This window comes from Coregonus clupeaformis, unplaced genomic scaffold (assembly GCF_020615455.1).
Source record: "Coregonus clupeaformis isolate EN_2021a unplaced genomic scaffold, ASM2061545v1 scaf0288, whole genome shotgun sequence".
In the NCBI taxonomy this organism is placed as follows: domain Eukaryota; kingdom Metazoa; phylum Chordata; class Actinopteri; order Salmoniformes; family Salmonidae; genus Coregonus; species Coregonus clupeaformis.
In genome coordinates, this window is record NW_025533743.1 from 431,177 (window position 1) to 448,795 (window position 17,619).

General features: G+C 40.4%; 1 long non-coding RNA gene across 2 annotated transcripts; it reads left to right on the plus strand.

The window, feature by feature from the left end:
• Positions 1-1,469: 1,469 nt before the first annotated feature.
• On the plus strand, positions 1,470-17,320 carry LOC121556459. 2 transcript variants are annotated; one of them, XR_006658505.1, is made up of 4 exons: positions 1,470-1,512; positions 1,694-1,781; positions 2,502-2,587; positions 3,258-3,298. It is a non-coding gene; the product is annotated as an uncharacterized LOC121556459 (long non-coding RNA). The 2 variants fall into 2 exon arrangements; XR_006658504.1 differs by lacking the exons at positions 2,502-2,587; positions 3,258-3,298 and adding an exon at positions 17,289-17,320.
• The last annotated feature ends 299 nt before the right edge of the window (positions 17,321-17,619 follow it).

Genomic DNA, 17,619 nt, shown 5'->3' on the forward strand with positions numbered 1-17,619 from the left:
TCTTCACCTTAGCTGTTTGTGTGTGTGTGTGTGTGTGTGTGTGTGTGTGTCTATATAGTAAATGCTATATATATATTATATGGTTATATATTGATCATTATATATTATATTTATATAAATGACGGTAGTGTGTGTATATATATATATATATAAATATAATGTGTAAAACTAGCAGTGTAAATGTTATAGAATAAGAGTTTACTGAAAATAATAAGTAATTAAGTGAATAATGGAACAAATGTAGTGAATGTGTCTGTTTGTAAATGAAACCTAGGCTATACAATTATTGTAATATGTAAATAAACATATATTTTTATGATTTATCTTTCCTGGTTGTTTTTTCTCAGTATCTCTAAACAGAAAATGTGCCAATCAATAAAGTTTTCTTTGGATTGAAGCACCATCTGTAGATTGTGTGATTTGATTGGACAACGAGTATTTAAAGAAAGACACGCAACTACAGAGGACAAACATTTTATGATTCATTATTTTTTGAAGTATTGACCTTGGGAGAATACCTTTTTAGTGTTTTTCAAAAATTGTATTACATGACACGTTCAAGGCAATTTTGTCTGTATTTTGAAATGATATATACTTATGTCTTATGCCTTAATTGTAGTAGCGTAACTGTGTTGTGAGATCTTAACTAGAACAATAGAAACTATTACTGGATATAGTCAATAGGATAGTTGTTGTCATGGTAGACTTTTAAAAATAATTATGTTGCTGGCCACCCCTTTACAACTCGGAAGGCATGGTTTTGCAGATAAATGAGTAAACCGTGAACTACACTCTTAAAGAAAAGCTTCCTGTAGAATCCTTTAGGATAATATAAGGTAAAAATATACTTTAAGATGAATTTCCAAGCCTATACTCTGCCATCAGCTCGTTGTTGAACCGTTGTAGACTTCAGGGGTTCTTTGAAGAAGCCTTTTCAAAAGAGGGGTTCGGTTTGGAACCAGCAGCGCCTTCCTGAGTAAAGGGCGCTCGAGCGCAGAATTCAAATTGAGACCGTTGGTGAAAAGACAACTGGAAGCGGGAAGCGCGCGGATGGTTGGAGAGACGCGACCAATAAGAGATGACTTGCAACGGATTGACGTGAAAGGTGAGTGAACCTTAGCTATTCGCTTAGCTAAGATAATAATTCATCAAACTACTATCAAATAACTTAAAAACAATACATGATGTAATGTACTCTTGGTTTTCATTAGCTAGCCAAGCTACATAGCCTGTAATGTTAGCTGGTAATTGTTGTATAAATGTTGGTACGTTTTAGCTAACGTTAGCTACAGTAGCTAGCTAGTTACAGTTACTGTAACGTTAGCTAACTTTAGCTAGCTAGACTCAATATTGAGAAATTGTAGTCATTTAAACCCATGATATACTTTCTCACCATCTCCTTCCATCCTCCTCCCTTTAGTACCTGGCTTATCCTGCCCCTGTCCAGTTAAGTGGTGGAGAGTTTGGGAGCTGTGAGCTCGGATAGAAAAATGTATCAACCACCACGAACAGGTAAAACAGACACACACACACACACACACACACACACACACACACACAGATGACCCAATGTAGATTATGTTCGACTTGACAAAAAGAAGAATACATAAAGCAGATCAGATTAGTTAGATGCATTTGATATTGAATACTCATGTTGTTTATGTTGTGTTTGTGTCTAATTGATGTCTTTCAGGTTGGTGTATTGGGGCGGATTGTTCTGTCCTCTGTATTTCAGACCAAAGCAAGACAACGTTTAAAGCTCACTATGGATCTACTAACAGGTTAGCCTCTATAAAGTATTTGGATGTATTTGAAGTGTGATTATAGTGTGTTCTGTGTAATTCCTTTAGTCTTTTCCAATACTAACTGAATGGTGAATGAATATATTTGCAGTCAATCAATCAATCAATACAGTGTTTGAACAAAATTCAACTCCAGTTGAAGAACTGGGACAAGCTACAAATGTCATTGTGGGGTAGGCCACATGTTATGAAGATGGTTAAAGCTCCTAAACTGAATTACATCATCAGCATGTTTCCACTGTCCATACCTGCCTCACCTTTAACACCATAGACAAAATGATTCATTTGGACTATTAAAAGGGCCAGGATGAACCAAGCTAGATTACAGGTAAAGACTTAGAAGGGAGGATTAAAGCTCCCTAACATGTAATTATAGCAAGAAGCCTTTATAACTGCCCAGATAGGCTCTCTTTATTGAAAACTCTAATAGGCCAATTTGGGTTGACATGGAAGAATAACTTAATGCCCCATTTGGAGCATCATATTATCTGAGTCAACACTTAAATGTGGGACTGCAGAATCCCATAATGTCCCATACTAAGAAATATGGCGTCAGATAAATAAGAGACAGACATCTTCACCTTTCCTGACAAGCTCTGCTTCGTTATGGAACAACCATAAATACAAATGAGGAGGGTGGTTGTCTGGAAAGACAACATTTTTTTTCACTTTTGCTTCATGTGTCAACTTTAATTTGAGTGTGGCTGTGGAAGACTGGTCCCGTGATGATGTCTGCAAGTGGCTGAGTACCAATGATCTCCATGATTCCATCCCATCATTCCAAGGTTCACAATCTTTCTGAAGAATGCCAACTCTATTCAATTGTCCACTTTGCAACGAGCATACTGTCTTTGTGTCCAGACGACTCACACATATTGGCCTCTATCACCAGCATGAACCACATTTTCTAATTACCTGTGGAATTAATGGGTGTGGGAAAACAAATGGATGTTTTAGCGCCTGTCGGTCACACATTTACCAAAACCACAGAGCTTTTAAGCCCCAATCTCAGGGACTTGCTTAACAACTCTGAAGTATTTGAGAATGCATTAGATGCATAAGCTCTGAGTGGATGCTGGAGCATTACTGTGTGAAAGAATTGGGCATGGTCAGGCCAATTGAAGTACCACTGAGCAACAAAGAAGGTTATAAAACAAGGTGATTTCAATACAGCTACATAGTCCCTAGGGTATTTGAATATAAAGAGACATGAGACAAAACAATCATAATGAATAAGATTACATGGACAGGGAGACCTGATCCTAGGTCAGCACTCCTCCTCTGAGACACTTCCCAGGAGTCACCAGGACCAAGAAACATAACACTTACTGTTGTAAAGTCTAGTTACAGCAGGTGTTTACTGCCATCTAGTGGAAGATACCAATAAAACACTTTATTATCAGGGTGTGGAGACTGCTGAGTGAAACAGAAAGTAAATGTTTTTTTTTTTTACAGGATCCATTTTGAGACGACAGAGCAGAAAACACTATATGGAGAGAACTAAAAAATAAAGTGAGTATTTCTAAGTATTTCTGAACAATAATCTATTCTAAAGGCGAGTAAGAATGAATACCTGGAATGAGATATTACTAGTTAGTAGAACTGCTACTTGAGTTTGAGTTGCTGACAGACAGCAGTTTTCAAAGTGGAAACTAATCAGTAGGCCCACATGTTATGAGGTAGGCTATTATCATTGTCATTAAAGTAAGCCTATAACTTCAGTTTATTGTTGTTGTAGCCTTGTGTTATTATGTAATTAATAATGGCCGTGTTTAGTTAATTCAATTGGAAGTTATCAAGTGTCACCATGGTCACAGTTCTATTGCAATTGCTGATCAGATGTTAGAATGCATTAGATTGAAGGTAACAGTCAGCCAGATTAGGCTACAGGTATAAAAATAACCCTGGCTGTTGTTGACAAGCATGGACCTATTCAGTTCATATCCATATTATTAATATTTCATTCATTGATTGAAATTACGACCCCATTCTCAGTAGCCTATTCCAGCAGGCTACTGGGCAACAGAAGCACTTCCTACCTCAACATCGCCTTGCTGTTCATGTTAAATAAATGTATCTGTCAATTTGAACTAAGCAAGCTGCTAAATCATTCAGCTTACATCTTGCCTACATCTTGCCCAGGCTATCAGGGGCTATGTTTTGGCCTAGTTTTCAGGCCTTGTTGGTGGGTTTTGAGTAGTCATTGGGCTAGAAAAAGTCATTGCATTAAATCACCTGACTGTTTGGATGCGTCTGTTAGTAAACTGTTTTATTTTTGAGAGATCATGAATAAAAGAGAACAATGGACATTCTAGAATGAGTTGTCACTGTGTTCACCACAACCAACATGCTGCATCTCTGTTTAGGGGTCAGTGCTCTAAAATGAGTCTCTCTGGGGAGAGAGAGGAGGGGGCCCTGCCTCTAAAATGAGTCTCTCTGGGGAGAGAGAGGAGGGGGGCCCTGCCTCTAAAATGAATATCTCTGGGGAGAGAGAGGAGGGGGGCCCTGCCTCTAAAATGAATCTCTTTGGGGGACATGACACCAAAACTAAGAGGTGAGCTGACAATATTGTTTAAGAATTTATATTCCAAAGTGCTATATAGGAGTAAAGAAAATCACATTTGTGTTTTTTCATCAGAAATGATTACTAATAGGTACCTTCAATATAACTATTGTAGATTTGAGATGTGATTTAAAACCATTGTTTTGCTGGAATGTAATGTTCGTATCCTGTATATTTGACTGTGATACGTGGTCGTCTCACCTAGCTACCTTAAGATGAATGCATTTACAGATGCCATATCTTAATTTGACCCAGTTTCTCACAGCAGGAACATAATCCTGGAGCAATAGCAAATGTGTATTTTTAGGTGGATTATAATTAGGGATATTTTCTGAAGGGGTTCATACATTTTTCATCAGGGAAAATCAAGTCTGACATTTTAAAGTGGAAATTACACACTTTAGACACCTTTATAAAGCCTTGTAGTGGTTTAATAATTTATTTAAACAATAAAAGCTAATTGACCAACATTTCTGAAAATTGATATATAGCGTTTTGGAATGAAACTCTTCTTATGTTTCCCCATCTGAGCTCAGAGTAGATGGAGACGTAATGTTTGTCTCTGTTGTGTTGAAGTCCAATCAAGCAGGAGAGACCCAGCCTCCCCTGTACCCAGCTGTGTGTCCATGAAGAGTGACCGGTCTATGAATCGTCCTATAAAGTTTAGAGAGGGAGACTTTTCTACTGAACAAAGGTAAGAAGAACTCATGGGTCATGGTCAGTGAGTTAAACAACACTGTCTCTAGTCATTTCTCCTATCCCATTTTCCCATTTATTTTTGTTGTTTTCACAATCCATAGGCAAATCCTTTTTTCTATTTTCATAGTCCTAAAACAATATTAAACTAACACAACATTCCTTCCCTGTGTGTGTGTGTGTGTGTGTGTGTGTGTGTGTGTGTGTGTGTGTGTGTGCACTCCCTGGATGAGGAGATTTAATCTCTATCCTGATTGCCTAGTCACTTTTACCCCCTACCTACATGTAAATATTACCTCAACTACCTGGTACCCCTGCACATTGACTCAGTACTGGTACTCCTTATAGCCTCATTATTACATAAACTACCTGGTACCTTGCACATTGACTCAGTACTGGTACTCCTTGTTTATAGTCTAGTTATTACCTCAACTACCTGGTACCCCTGCACGTTGACTCAGTACTGGTACTTCTTGTATATAGTCTAGTTATTACGTCCAACTGCCTGGTACCCCTGTACATTGACTCAGTACTGGTACTCCTTGTATATAGTCTAGTTATTACCTCAACTTCCTGGTATCCCTGCACATTGACTCAGTACTGGTACTCCTTATATATAGTCTAGTTATTACCTCAACTACCTGGTACCCTGCACATTGACTCAGTACTGGTACTCCTTGTATATAGTCTAGTTATTACGTCAACTACCTGGTACCCCTGGACATTGACTCAGTACTGGTACTCCTTGTATATAGTCTAGTTATTACCTCAACTACCTGGTACCCTGCACATTGACTCAGTACTGGTACTCCTTGTATATAGTCTAGTTATTACCTCAACTACCTGGTACCCTGCACATTGACTCAGTACTGGTACTCCTTGTATATAGTCTAGTTATTACGTCAACTACCTGGTACCCCTGGACATTGACTCAGTACTGGTACTCCTTGTATATAGTCTAGTTATTACCTCAACTACCTGGTACCCCTGTACATTGACTCAGTACTGGTACTCCTTGTATATAGTCTAGTTATTACCTCAACTACCTGGTACCCCTGGACATTGACTCAGTACTGGTACTCCTTGTATATAGTCTAGTTATTACCTCAACTACCTGGTACCCCTGGACATTGACTCAGTACTGGTACTCCTTGTATATAGTCTAGTTATTACCTCAACTACCTGGTACCCCTGCACATTGACTCAGTACTGGTACTCCTTGTATATAGTCTAGTTATTACCTCAACTACCTGGTACCCCTGCACATTGACTCAGTACTGGTACTCCTTGTATATAGTCTAGTTATTACCTCAACTACCTGGTACCCCTGTACATTGACTCAGTACTGGTACTCTTATATATAGTCTAGTTATTACCTCAACTACCTGGTACCCTGCACATTGACTCAGTACTGGTACTCCTTGTATATAGTCTAGTTATTACCTCAACTTCCTGGTACCCTGCACATTGACTCAGTACTGGTACTCCTTATATATAGTCTAGTTATTACCTCAACTACCTGGTACCCTGCACATTGACTCAGTACTGGTACTCCTTGTATATAGTCTAGTTATTACCTCAACTTCCTGGTACCCTGCACATTGACTCAGTACTGGTACTCACTTGTATATAGTCTAGTTATTACCTCAACTTCCTGGTACCCTGCACATTGACTCAGTACTGGTACTCCTTGTATATAGTCTAGTTATTACCTCAACTTCCTGGTACCCTGCACATTGACTCAGTACTGGTACTCCTTGTATATAGTCTAGTTATTACCTCAACTACCTGGTACCCCTGGACATTGACTCAGTACTGGTACTCCTTGTATATAGTCTAGTTATTACCTCAACTACCTGGTACCCTTGGACATTGACTCAGTACTGGTACTCCTTGTATATAGTCTAGTTATTACCTCAACTACCTGGTACCCCTGGACATTGACTCAGTACTGGTACTCCTTATATATAGTCTAGTTATTACCTCAACTACCTGGTGCCCCTGGACATTGACTCAGTACTGGTACTCCTTGTATATAGTCTAGTTATTACCTCAACTACCTGGTACCCCTGCACATTGACTCAGTACTGGTACTCCTTGTATATAGTCTAGTTATTACCTCAACTACCTGGTACCCCTGGACATTGACTCAGTACTGGTACTCCTTGTATATAGTCTAGTTATTACCTCAACTTCCTGGTACCCTGCACATTGACTCAGTACTGGTACTCCTTGTATATAGTCTAGTTATTACCTCAACTACCTGGTACCCCTGGACATTGACTCAGTACTGGTACTCCTTGTATATAGTCTAGTTATTACCTCAACTACCTGGTACCCCTGCACATTGACTCAGTACTGGTACTCCTTGTATATAGTCTAGTTATTACCTCAACTACCTGGTACCCCTGGACATTGACTCAGTACTGGTACTCCTTGTATATAGTCTAGTTATTACCTCAACTACCTGGTACCCCTGGACATTGACTCAGTACTGGTACTCCTTGTATATAGTCTAGTTATTACCTCAACTACCTGGTACCCCTGCACATTGACTCAGTACTGGTACTCCTTGTATATAGTCTAGTTATTACCTCAACTACCTGGTACCCCTGCACATTGACTCAGTACTGGTACTCCTGTATATAGTCTAGTTATTACCTCAACTACTGGTACCCCTGTACATTGACTCAGTACTGGTACTCTTATATATAGTCTAGTTATTACCTCAACTCTACCTGGTACCCTGCACATTGACTCAGTACTGGTACTCCTTGTATATAGTCTAGTTATTACCTCAACTTCCTGGTACCCTGCACATTGACTCAGTACTGGTACTCCTTATATATAGTCTGGTTATTACCTCAACTACCTGGTACCCTGCAAATTGACTCAGTACTGGTACTCCTTGTATATAGTCTAGTTATTACCTCAACTTCCTGGTACCCTGCACATTGACTCAGTACTGGTACTCCTTGTATATAGTCTAGTTATTACCTCAACTTCCTGGTACCCTGCACATTGACTCAGTACTGGTACTCCTTGTATATAGTCTAGTTATTACCTCAACTTCCTGGTACCCTGCACATTGACTCAGTACTGGTACTCCTTGTATATAGTCTAGTTATTACCTCAACTACCTGGTACCCCTGGACATTGACTCAGTACTGGTACTCCTTGTATATAGTCTAGTTATTACCTCAACTACCTGGTACCCCTGCACATTGACTCAGTACTGGTACTCCTTGTATATAGTCTAGTTATTACCTCAACTACCTGGTACCCCTGGACATTGACTCAGTACTGGTACTCCTTGTATATAGTCTAGTTATTACCTCAACTACCTGGTACCCCTGGACATTGACTCAGTACTGGTACTCCTTGTATATAGTCTAGTTATTACCTCAACTACCTGGTACCCCTGCACATTGACTCAGTACTGGTACTCCTTGTATATAGTCTAGTTATTACCTCAACTACCTGGTACCCCTGGACATTGACTCAGTACTGGTACTCCTTATATATAGTCTAGTTATTACCTCAACTACCTGGTACCCCTGCACATTGACTCAGTACTGGTACTCCTTGTATATAGTCTAGTTATTACCTCAACTACCTGGTCCTGTACATTGACTCAGTACTGGTACTCCTTATATATAGTCTAGTTATTACCTCAACTACCTGGTACCCTGCACATTGACTCAGTACTGGTACTCCTTGTATATAGTCTAGTTATTACCTCAACTTCCTGGTACCCTGCACATTGACTCAGTACTGGTACTCCTTATATATAGTCTAGTTATTACCTCAACTACCTGGTACCCTGCACATTGACTCAGTACTGGTACTCCTTGTATATAGTCTAGTTATTACCTCAACTACCTGGTACCCCTGGACATTGACTCAGTACTGGTACTCCTTGTATATAGTCTAGTTATTACCTCAACTACCTGGTACCCCTGCACATTGACTCAGTACTGGTACTCCTTGTATATAGTCTAGTTATTACCTCAACTACCTGGTACCCCTGCACATTGACTCAGTACTGGTACTCCTTGTATATAGTCTAGTTATTACCTCAACTACCTGGTACCCCTGCACATTGACTCAGTACTGGTACTCCTTGTATATAGTCTAGTTATTACCTCAACTACCTGGTACCCCTGTACATTGACTCAGTACTGGTACTCCTTATATATAGTCTAGTTATTACCTCAACTACCTGGTACCCTGCACATTGACTCAGTACTGGTACTCCTTGTATATAGTCTAGTTATTACCTCAACTACCTGGTACCCTGCACATTGTCATACCTAGACACGCCTCCAAACCCCCCCCCCCCGAGGCGTTCAGTATATAATAGGGCACGGACACTATTTCAAAGTCCAGCACGGCTCCACAGACACATAGTTCAAGTTGACAGAATGGCTTCACCTTTGACCGAGGAGAACGATTGGTCTGAAAAGGACTGGATTGAAGAACCAGCTCTTTATGGATATGGCCTGTTTTATTATAGTTATAACTTTTAATGACTATGTTAAAAACAATATTATGATGATTATTTTTGTAAAAGACATACTCAGACAATGGACAACGGGAAGAAATCACGCCTTCCATGACTCCACAGAAAAACAGTTTTAGTCAACAAACAGACAGCTATTTCCCTGGAACCCAAGTCCGAACAGTGAGAAACAGAAACAGTGAGTTAGGATATATTGATATGTTAACATATAATACATTAACTGATATACTGATTACTGCATCTATACAAGTCAATACATTCAATGATGATAATGTCAATGATGTTAATGTTGAGGATGATGTGTTGAGCTATGATGAGGATGATGTGTTGATGTATGATGAGGATGATGTGTTGAGGTATGATGAGGATGATGTGTTGAGGTATGATGAGGATGATGTGATGATGTATGATGAGGATGATGTGTTGACTGCAAGAAGCCGAACAGATATAATGTTTGACTAAAATATAATTACTCAAACCTTGATTATGATCAGGTACCTCTATTATGCATGGGGATACTTGAACTGATTTCTTAAATAAAATTCATTGAATTAAATAAATAAAAAATGGTGTGGGGGGGGATAGAACCACCCACGGGCCAAATTCGCCCGGAGTTGGGGAACCCTGCTTTGTTCTCACTGTCACTCAGAAACTAATTCCAATGTTGCCTGGTAATGGTTCTCTCACTGTCATCAGAAACTAATTCCAATGTTGCCTGGTAATGGTTCTCCCTCACTGTCAATTAGAAACTAATTCCAATGTTGCCTGGTAATGGTTCTCCTCCCTGTCACTCAGAAACTAATTCCAATGTTGCCTGGTAATGGTTCTCCTCCCTGTCACTCAGAAACTAATTCCAATGTTGCCTGGTAATGGTTCTGTTCACTGTCACTCAGAAACTAATTCCAATGTTGCCTGGTAATGGTTCTCCTCACTGTCACTCAGAAACTAATTCCAATGTTGCCTGGTAATGGTTCTCCTCACTGTCACTCAGAAACTAATTCCAATGTTGCCTGGTAATGGTTCTCCTCCCTGTCACTCAGAAACTAATTCCAATGTTGCCTGGTAATGGTTCTCCTCCCTGTCACTCAGAAACTAATTCCAATGTTGCCTGGAAATGGTTTGAGTTTGAGTTTGAGTTTATTTTTACAGGGACAGTGCACATTAATCAACGTTTCAGTAAAAGTGCGGTTTTAGCCAGCCGGCTAATTTTCAACCGCATGTCCCTGGGCGGGTTATTAAAAACAATTACAATATAGACAATAACAACATAGAACAAGACATAGCATACAGGCATAGCAACATAGGACAAGCAAGACGTAGCATACAGACAGAGCAACATAGAACAAAAAGCAGCAAGACAAAATTCATAAAAGCAACAAAGTGTTTCCACACCTCACAAGTTACAGACAACAGACATGGAAAGCGGCAACACACAGCTAGGGACCATGTTCACAAATCTGATTGACCTCCTCACTGTCACTCAGAAACTAATTCCAATGTTGCCTGGTAATGGTTCTCCTCACTGTCACTCAGAAACTAATTCCAATGTTGCCTGGTAATGGTTCTCCTCACTGTCACTCAGAAACTAATTCCAATGTTGCCTGGTAATGGTTCTCCTCCCTGTCACTCAGAAACTAATTCCAATGTTGCCTGGTAATGGTTCTCCTCACTGTCACTCAGAAACTAATTCCAATGTTGCCTGTTAATGGTTCTCCTCCCTGTCACTCAGAAACTAATTCCAATGTTGCCTGGTAATGGTTCTCCTCACTGTCACTCAGAAACTAATTCCAATGTTGCCTGGTAATGGTTCTCCTCCCTGTCACTCAGAAACTAATCCCAATGTTGCCTGGTAATGGTTCTGTTCAAAACAATACGATGTTGCAGGCAGCGGATGTTGAGGCCTGGAAGGGGTTGAGGGAGCTACTCCACATGCCTGCAGTGGAGCTGGAATGTCCTCCACCCAACGCCGTCTGCAGTGGAGCTGGAATGTCCTCCACCCAACGCCATCTGCAGTGTGTGTAGAGTTTTGGAGGAGGCTGAGCTATGGCGCGGTGGGGATTGTGGCTCCGATAAATATTTCTGTGCCACTTGTGCCGTGAGAACCACAGCACTCCCAACATTGTCCACCAGTTGGAGTTATGGAAGGTAATACATTTTTATGTTATGTCAACAAACCGGTTGGAACCAGCAGCGCCCTCGTGAGTAAAGGGCGCTAGCGTAGAATTCAAATTGAGACCGTTGGTCATAAGACAACTGGAAGCGGGGAAGCGCGCGGATGGTTGGAGAGACGCGGCCAATAAGAGATGACTTGCATCGGATTGACGTGAAAGGTGAGTGATACCTTAGCTATTCGCTTAGCTAAGATAATAATTCATCAAACTACTATCAAATTACTAAAAAACAATAAATGATGTAATGTACTCTTGGTTTTAATCAGCTAGCCAAGCTACATAGCCTGTAATGTTAGCTGGTAATTGTTGTATAAATGTTGGTACGTTTTAGCTAACGTTAGCTACAGTAGCTAGCTAGTTACAGTTACTGTAACGTTAGCTAACTTTAGCTAGCTAGACTCAATATTGAGAAATTGCAGTCATTTAAACCCATGATATACTTTCTCACCATCTCCTTCCATCCTCCTCCCTTTAGTACCTGGCTTATCCTGCCCCTGTCCAGTTAAGTGGTGGAGAGTTTGGGAGCTGTGAGCTCTGATAGAGAAATGTATCAACCACCACAAACAGGTAAGACACACACACACACACACGCACACACACACACACACAGATGACCCAATGTGATTATGTTCGAACTTGACAAAAAGAAGAATACATAAAGCAGATCAGATTAGTTAGATGCATTTGATATTGAATACTCATGTTGTTTATGTTGTGTTTGTGTCTAATTGATGTCTTTCAGGTTGGCGTATTGGAAGGCGGATTGTTCTGTCCTCTGTAGTTCAGACCAAAGCAAGACAATATTTAAAGCTCGCTATGGATCTACTAACAGGTTAGCCTCTATAAAGTATTTGGATGTATTTGAAGTGTGATTATAGTGTGTTCTGTGTTACTCCTTTGTCTATCCAATACTAACTGAATGGTGAATGAATGTATTTACAGTGAATCAATCAATCAATACAGTTTGATTATAGTGTGTTCTGTGTAATTCCTTCATCTTTTCCAATACTAACTGAATGGTGAATGAAGGTATTTGCAGTCAATCAATCAATCCAATCAATACAGTGTTTGAACAAAATTCAACTCCAGTTGAAGAACTGGGACAAGCTATACATCTCATTGTGGGGGTAGGCCACATGTTATGAAGATGGTTAAAGCTCCTAAACGGAATTACGTCATCAGCATGTTTCCACTGTCCATACCTGCCTACACCTTTAACACCATAGACAAAATGATTCATTTGGACTATTAAAAGGGCCAGGATGAACCAAGCTAGATTACAGGTAAAGACTTAGAAGGGAGGATTAAAGCTCCTAACATGTAATTATAGCAAGAAGCCTTTATAACTGCCCAGATAGGCTCTCTTTATTGAGAACTCTAATAGGCCAATTTGGGTTGACATGGAAGAAGAACTTAATGCCCCATTTGGAGCATCATATTATCTGAGCCAACACTTAAATGTGGGACTGCAGAATCCCATAATGTCCCATGCTAAGAAATATGGCGTCAGATAAATAAGAGACAGACATCTTCACCTTTCCTGACAAGCTCTGCTTCTTTATGGAACAACCATAAATACAAATTAGGAGGAAAGGTGGTTGTCTGGAAAGACATTTTTTCTTCACTTTTTGCGCTATGTGTCAACTTTAATTTGAGTGTGGCTGTGGAAGACTGGTCCCTTGATGATGTCTGCAAGTGGCTGAGTACCAATGATCTCCATGATTCCATCCCATCATTCCAAGGTTCACAATCTTTCTGAAGAATGCCAACTCTCTTCAATTGTCCACTTTGCAACGAGCATACTGTCTTTGTGTCCAGACGACTCACACATATTGGCCTCTATCACCAGCATGAACCACATTTTCTAATTACCTGTGAATTAATGGGTGTGGGAAAGCAAATATATGTTTTAGCGCCTATCGGTCACACATCTACCAAAACCACAGAGCTTTTAAGCCCCAACTTAGATGAGAATTGCCCTCATGATGAATTTGAGACGGGGACTGATCCCATTGAAGATGACATGAGCGATGTAGAGAGTCTGCCAGAGGCTGAATATGTTCAAGCCACAGAGATCAACACTGAGCAGCTAATTGAAGGTCTCAAAAAGAATATCTATTTTTTGATTTTGGAAATCAGGAAAGAACACTGCATCCCTGCTACGGTACAGAATAGCATTGTTGAGGACCTCAGAACCATTTTTGATGCATTTATGACACACTACAGTGATCCCCTCAGGTTTCATCTTCATATAAGCAAATACATGTGGATGAAGATGGGACTTGCTTAACAACTCTGCAGTATTTGAGGAATGCATTAGATGCACAAGCTCTGAGTGGATGCTGGAGCATTACCGTGTGAAAGAATTGGGCATGGTCCGGCCAATTGAAGTACCACTGAGCAACAAAGAAGGTTATAAAACAAGGTGATTTCAATCCAGCTACATAGTACCCAGGCTATATGAATATAAAGAGACATGAGACAAAACAATGGACCTGTAGAATGGAATAAGTTATAAGACCTCTATGATTCATTTCATTTGTCAGTTCTTCCAGCTAATGTGAGATGTTTAGATGACATAACATTTGAGGACACATACTGTAATTTAGCTGGCCATCTTTTCCCCTCCCTTTCTGGCTGTCCTCCCCCTTCCCTTCTAAGTTCAAGTTGGTTTATTTGTCATATACATGGAGTTAACAGTGCAATGAAATGCTGACTAGCAGGTTAACCTCTTGACAACAACAATAGAACAAGTCAGTAGCTAAGTTAATATAAAGAGTAATACAATAGTAATAAACCCTGCATTCATAACTATCCTTAACATACCTGGGGTGTTTCTGGGATAGAGGGTTGATATAAAAGGCAATATAATCAGCATACAGGAAGATTCTGAGACACAATCACTTACTATTGGTCAGCCGTAGGGAACCGCCAACGTCTCAGGAGATATGTATTTTAGGCAGTAAGTAAAACTGCCTAGGCCTTGGAGAATCTGCCCCAAAAAGATAGACCATCTGTTTATCTGTAATGTACTGATCCTCATATAGTTTACTCACTATCTCCTGGATTAATCTTTGTGTTTTCCGGTTGTGTTGAGTGGGACAATGGAACATAGTGTTTACCATTATCCTATTGTCTATTGGCTTCAAGAAGATATTCACTTTATCCATTACAACAATCTGAGCCCCCCTTATCTGCTGGTTTAATCACTATATTCTGATGTTCAATGTTTCTAGAGCTTGATTTTTTAGAAAGATGTGTAAGGTTGAGCTGATATACAGGTCTGGTTCTGAATTGGGAAAAAGGAAGCCACATCCCAACGTATAACAGTCTGTATAGTTTCTGACACTGACTCCAACTGAGGTTCCCAATGTGAGGGGTTTGGAAATAGTATATGAGGAAAATCTGTTTCATAATCAAAATGATCTAATAACTTCAATCTTCTATGATAGAAGTGTAGATCCCTCCGGAGCTCCCCGCAGTCCACCTGTTTAGGAGTTGGTATGAAAGTCAGTCCTCTTTCTAGAACCTCACTCTCGGCTTGGTTGAGCCCAATGGGACGTTGCTGGTCAAGACCTCAAATCGGTCGTGAAGTAGTATGGACATATTGATGGAACAAGGTCACTAAACTGGTGGTTAGACAGGGTAGATCCAAGAGCAGGCCTCTGCTGTCATCTAGAGGGCGTTTCTCTGTACTGCTTGACACATGGAGACTCAATGAGGCCCAGTGCAAGTGCTCAAAGTAAGGCCCAAACAATTGTTTGTCAGGCTGGGATCTATAAAGCAGTATGTTCTTCAATTAGATGCCAACTAATATTCATACAGGGACAATAGGTGGGGCAGGAGGAAGAATGGTGTTCCTGATTTTCAGAGGAATTCCCCTTTTTTCTTTAGAGCTTCAGATTGAGATTGTTGTTATTCTCCAATATGTTTTTCTTCAGTGAGCCACTCTGGATTCTCCAAGGGAATACTCCTCTATTCTCCACTAGAGAGTTGTAGCTCCATGCTTTTGCTGGGAATTGTCCACTTGTTGGTATACATTTATTTGGCCCCCCAAATACCAAAATAAAAAGGTGTATTTGTCTAGTTTTAGCTGAGTCCCCAGTTAGAATCCATGTGATTCATTTAAAAGTTTCTAAAAAGATTAAAAGTACATTTTAAAAATGTGCTCCTGACGTTTCACCACAATAGGCTTCTTCAGACAATGGACGAAAGTAGCCAAACAAAGCCAAAGGAAGAGTGATGAGCAGCAGCAGCATCATCAAACCAGCGGGCCGCGGCAAGCCCAACAGTGATGATGCTGCCGAGCTCCAGTTAGCTCCGTGTGCAGAGCCTACCCACCCCTTCCACAAGACCGCCAGGATAAGGCTCCACAGCCCCCTCCACTCCGACTGTTCCTGACTATCTTGGAACAGAGGTGCCAGCCAGATTAGCCTAGAATTCTACCGTAGCCGCAGGTTTTCTGTAAAAAAAACTTCATTTAATAGCAACTGGTTCATAAGAAGAGAGTGTCTGGAATACTGCTTACTGAAGATGCTGCATTGCTGAAAGTTCTGCGTGGGGTCCATCTATTGGGAGATAGCTAACTAGTCTGTATTTTCCACTGATTCATATGGATGCCAGTAACATTTACATTGGCTGTAAAACTTTTACATTGGCTGTAAAAGTGGGTAAAAACAGAAAAGCATATAACTGTAGCTATGTGGTCTTTCCTTGGGTGTGTTTCAGCAGGGTGAGGTCAGAGATGCTTCCAAGTCTGTATTTTTCAGAACTCATAAAATCCTTTACACAATCTGATGGGATGAATGTTCAACCCCATTTAAATGACCATAAAGTCTATATAGTACCTTTGAGTTAAGACCTCACAGATCTGTTCATGGCAAGCAGTTCAATTAATGATATTAATATTTCTGTGAGCTTGTGTGGCCTACCACTTCACGGTTGAGCAGTTGTTGCTCCTAGATGTTTCCACTTCACAATAACAGCACTCACAGTTGACCGGGGCAGCTCTAGCAGGGTAGGAATTTGACGAACTGACTTGTTGGAAAGGTGGCATCCTATGACGGTGCCACGTTGAAAGTCACATATGCATCGTTTTTCAAAACATAGTGAACCTGGAGGCAAAAAGCGAACCCCACATTCGAACTAAATGTTGTTTATTAGCACTCAAATATATCCATGGCGTTTTCGGCACTTGGTGAAAGCCCCAAAGGGTTCAAAAGCCTCTGTTTCCCACCACTAGTGGACACCCCCCATGAGTGTCTTTCAGAACCCCTCCTAAAACCACCTGTTTCGTTTTGGTTGTTGTTAGTGACTCTTTGTTAGTTCCTTCTTCTGTTTGAGAGACAATGTTTTATTTCTTGTTGAGGAACGTAACAATGTTCATGTGATTAAATTAAATCACGCGACTGTTTGGATATGTCTGTTAGTAAATGTTTTATTTCTAAGAGATCATGAGTAAAAGAGAACAATTGACATTCTAGAATGAGTTGTCACTGTGTTAACCACAACCAACATGCTGCATCTCTGTTTAGGGGTCAGTGGTCTAAAATGAGTCTCTCTGGGGGAGAGAGGAGAGGGGCCCTGCCTCTAAAGGGAGTCTCTCTGGGAAGAGAGAGGAGGGGGGCCCTGCCTCTAAACAGAGTCTCTCTGGGGGAGAGAGGAGGGGGGCCCTGCCTCTAAATGCATCTCTCTGGGGAACATGACACCAAAGCTAAGGGTGAGATGACAATTTTATTAAGAATTTATTCGTTTATTTCTAAAATAAATAGCTATCTTAAGATGAATACACTTACTGTAAATCGCTCTGGATAGAGCATCTGCTAAATCAGGAGTTCTCAATCCGGGATTCGCAGAGGTACTGCA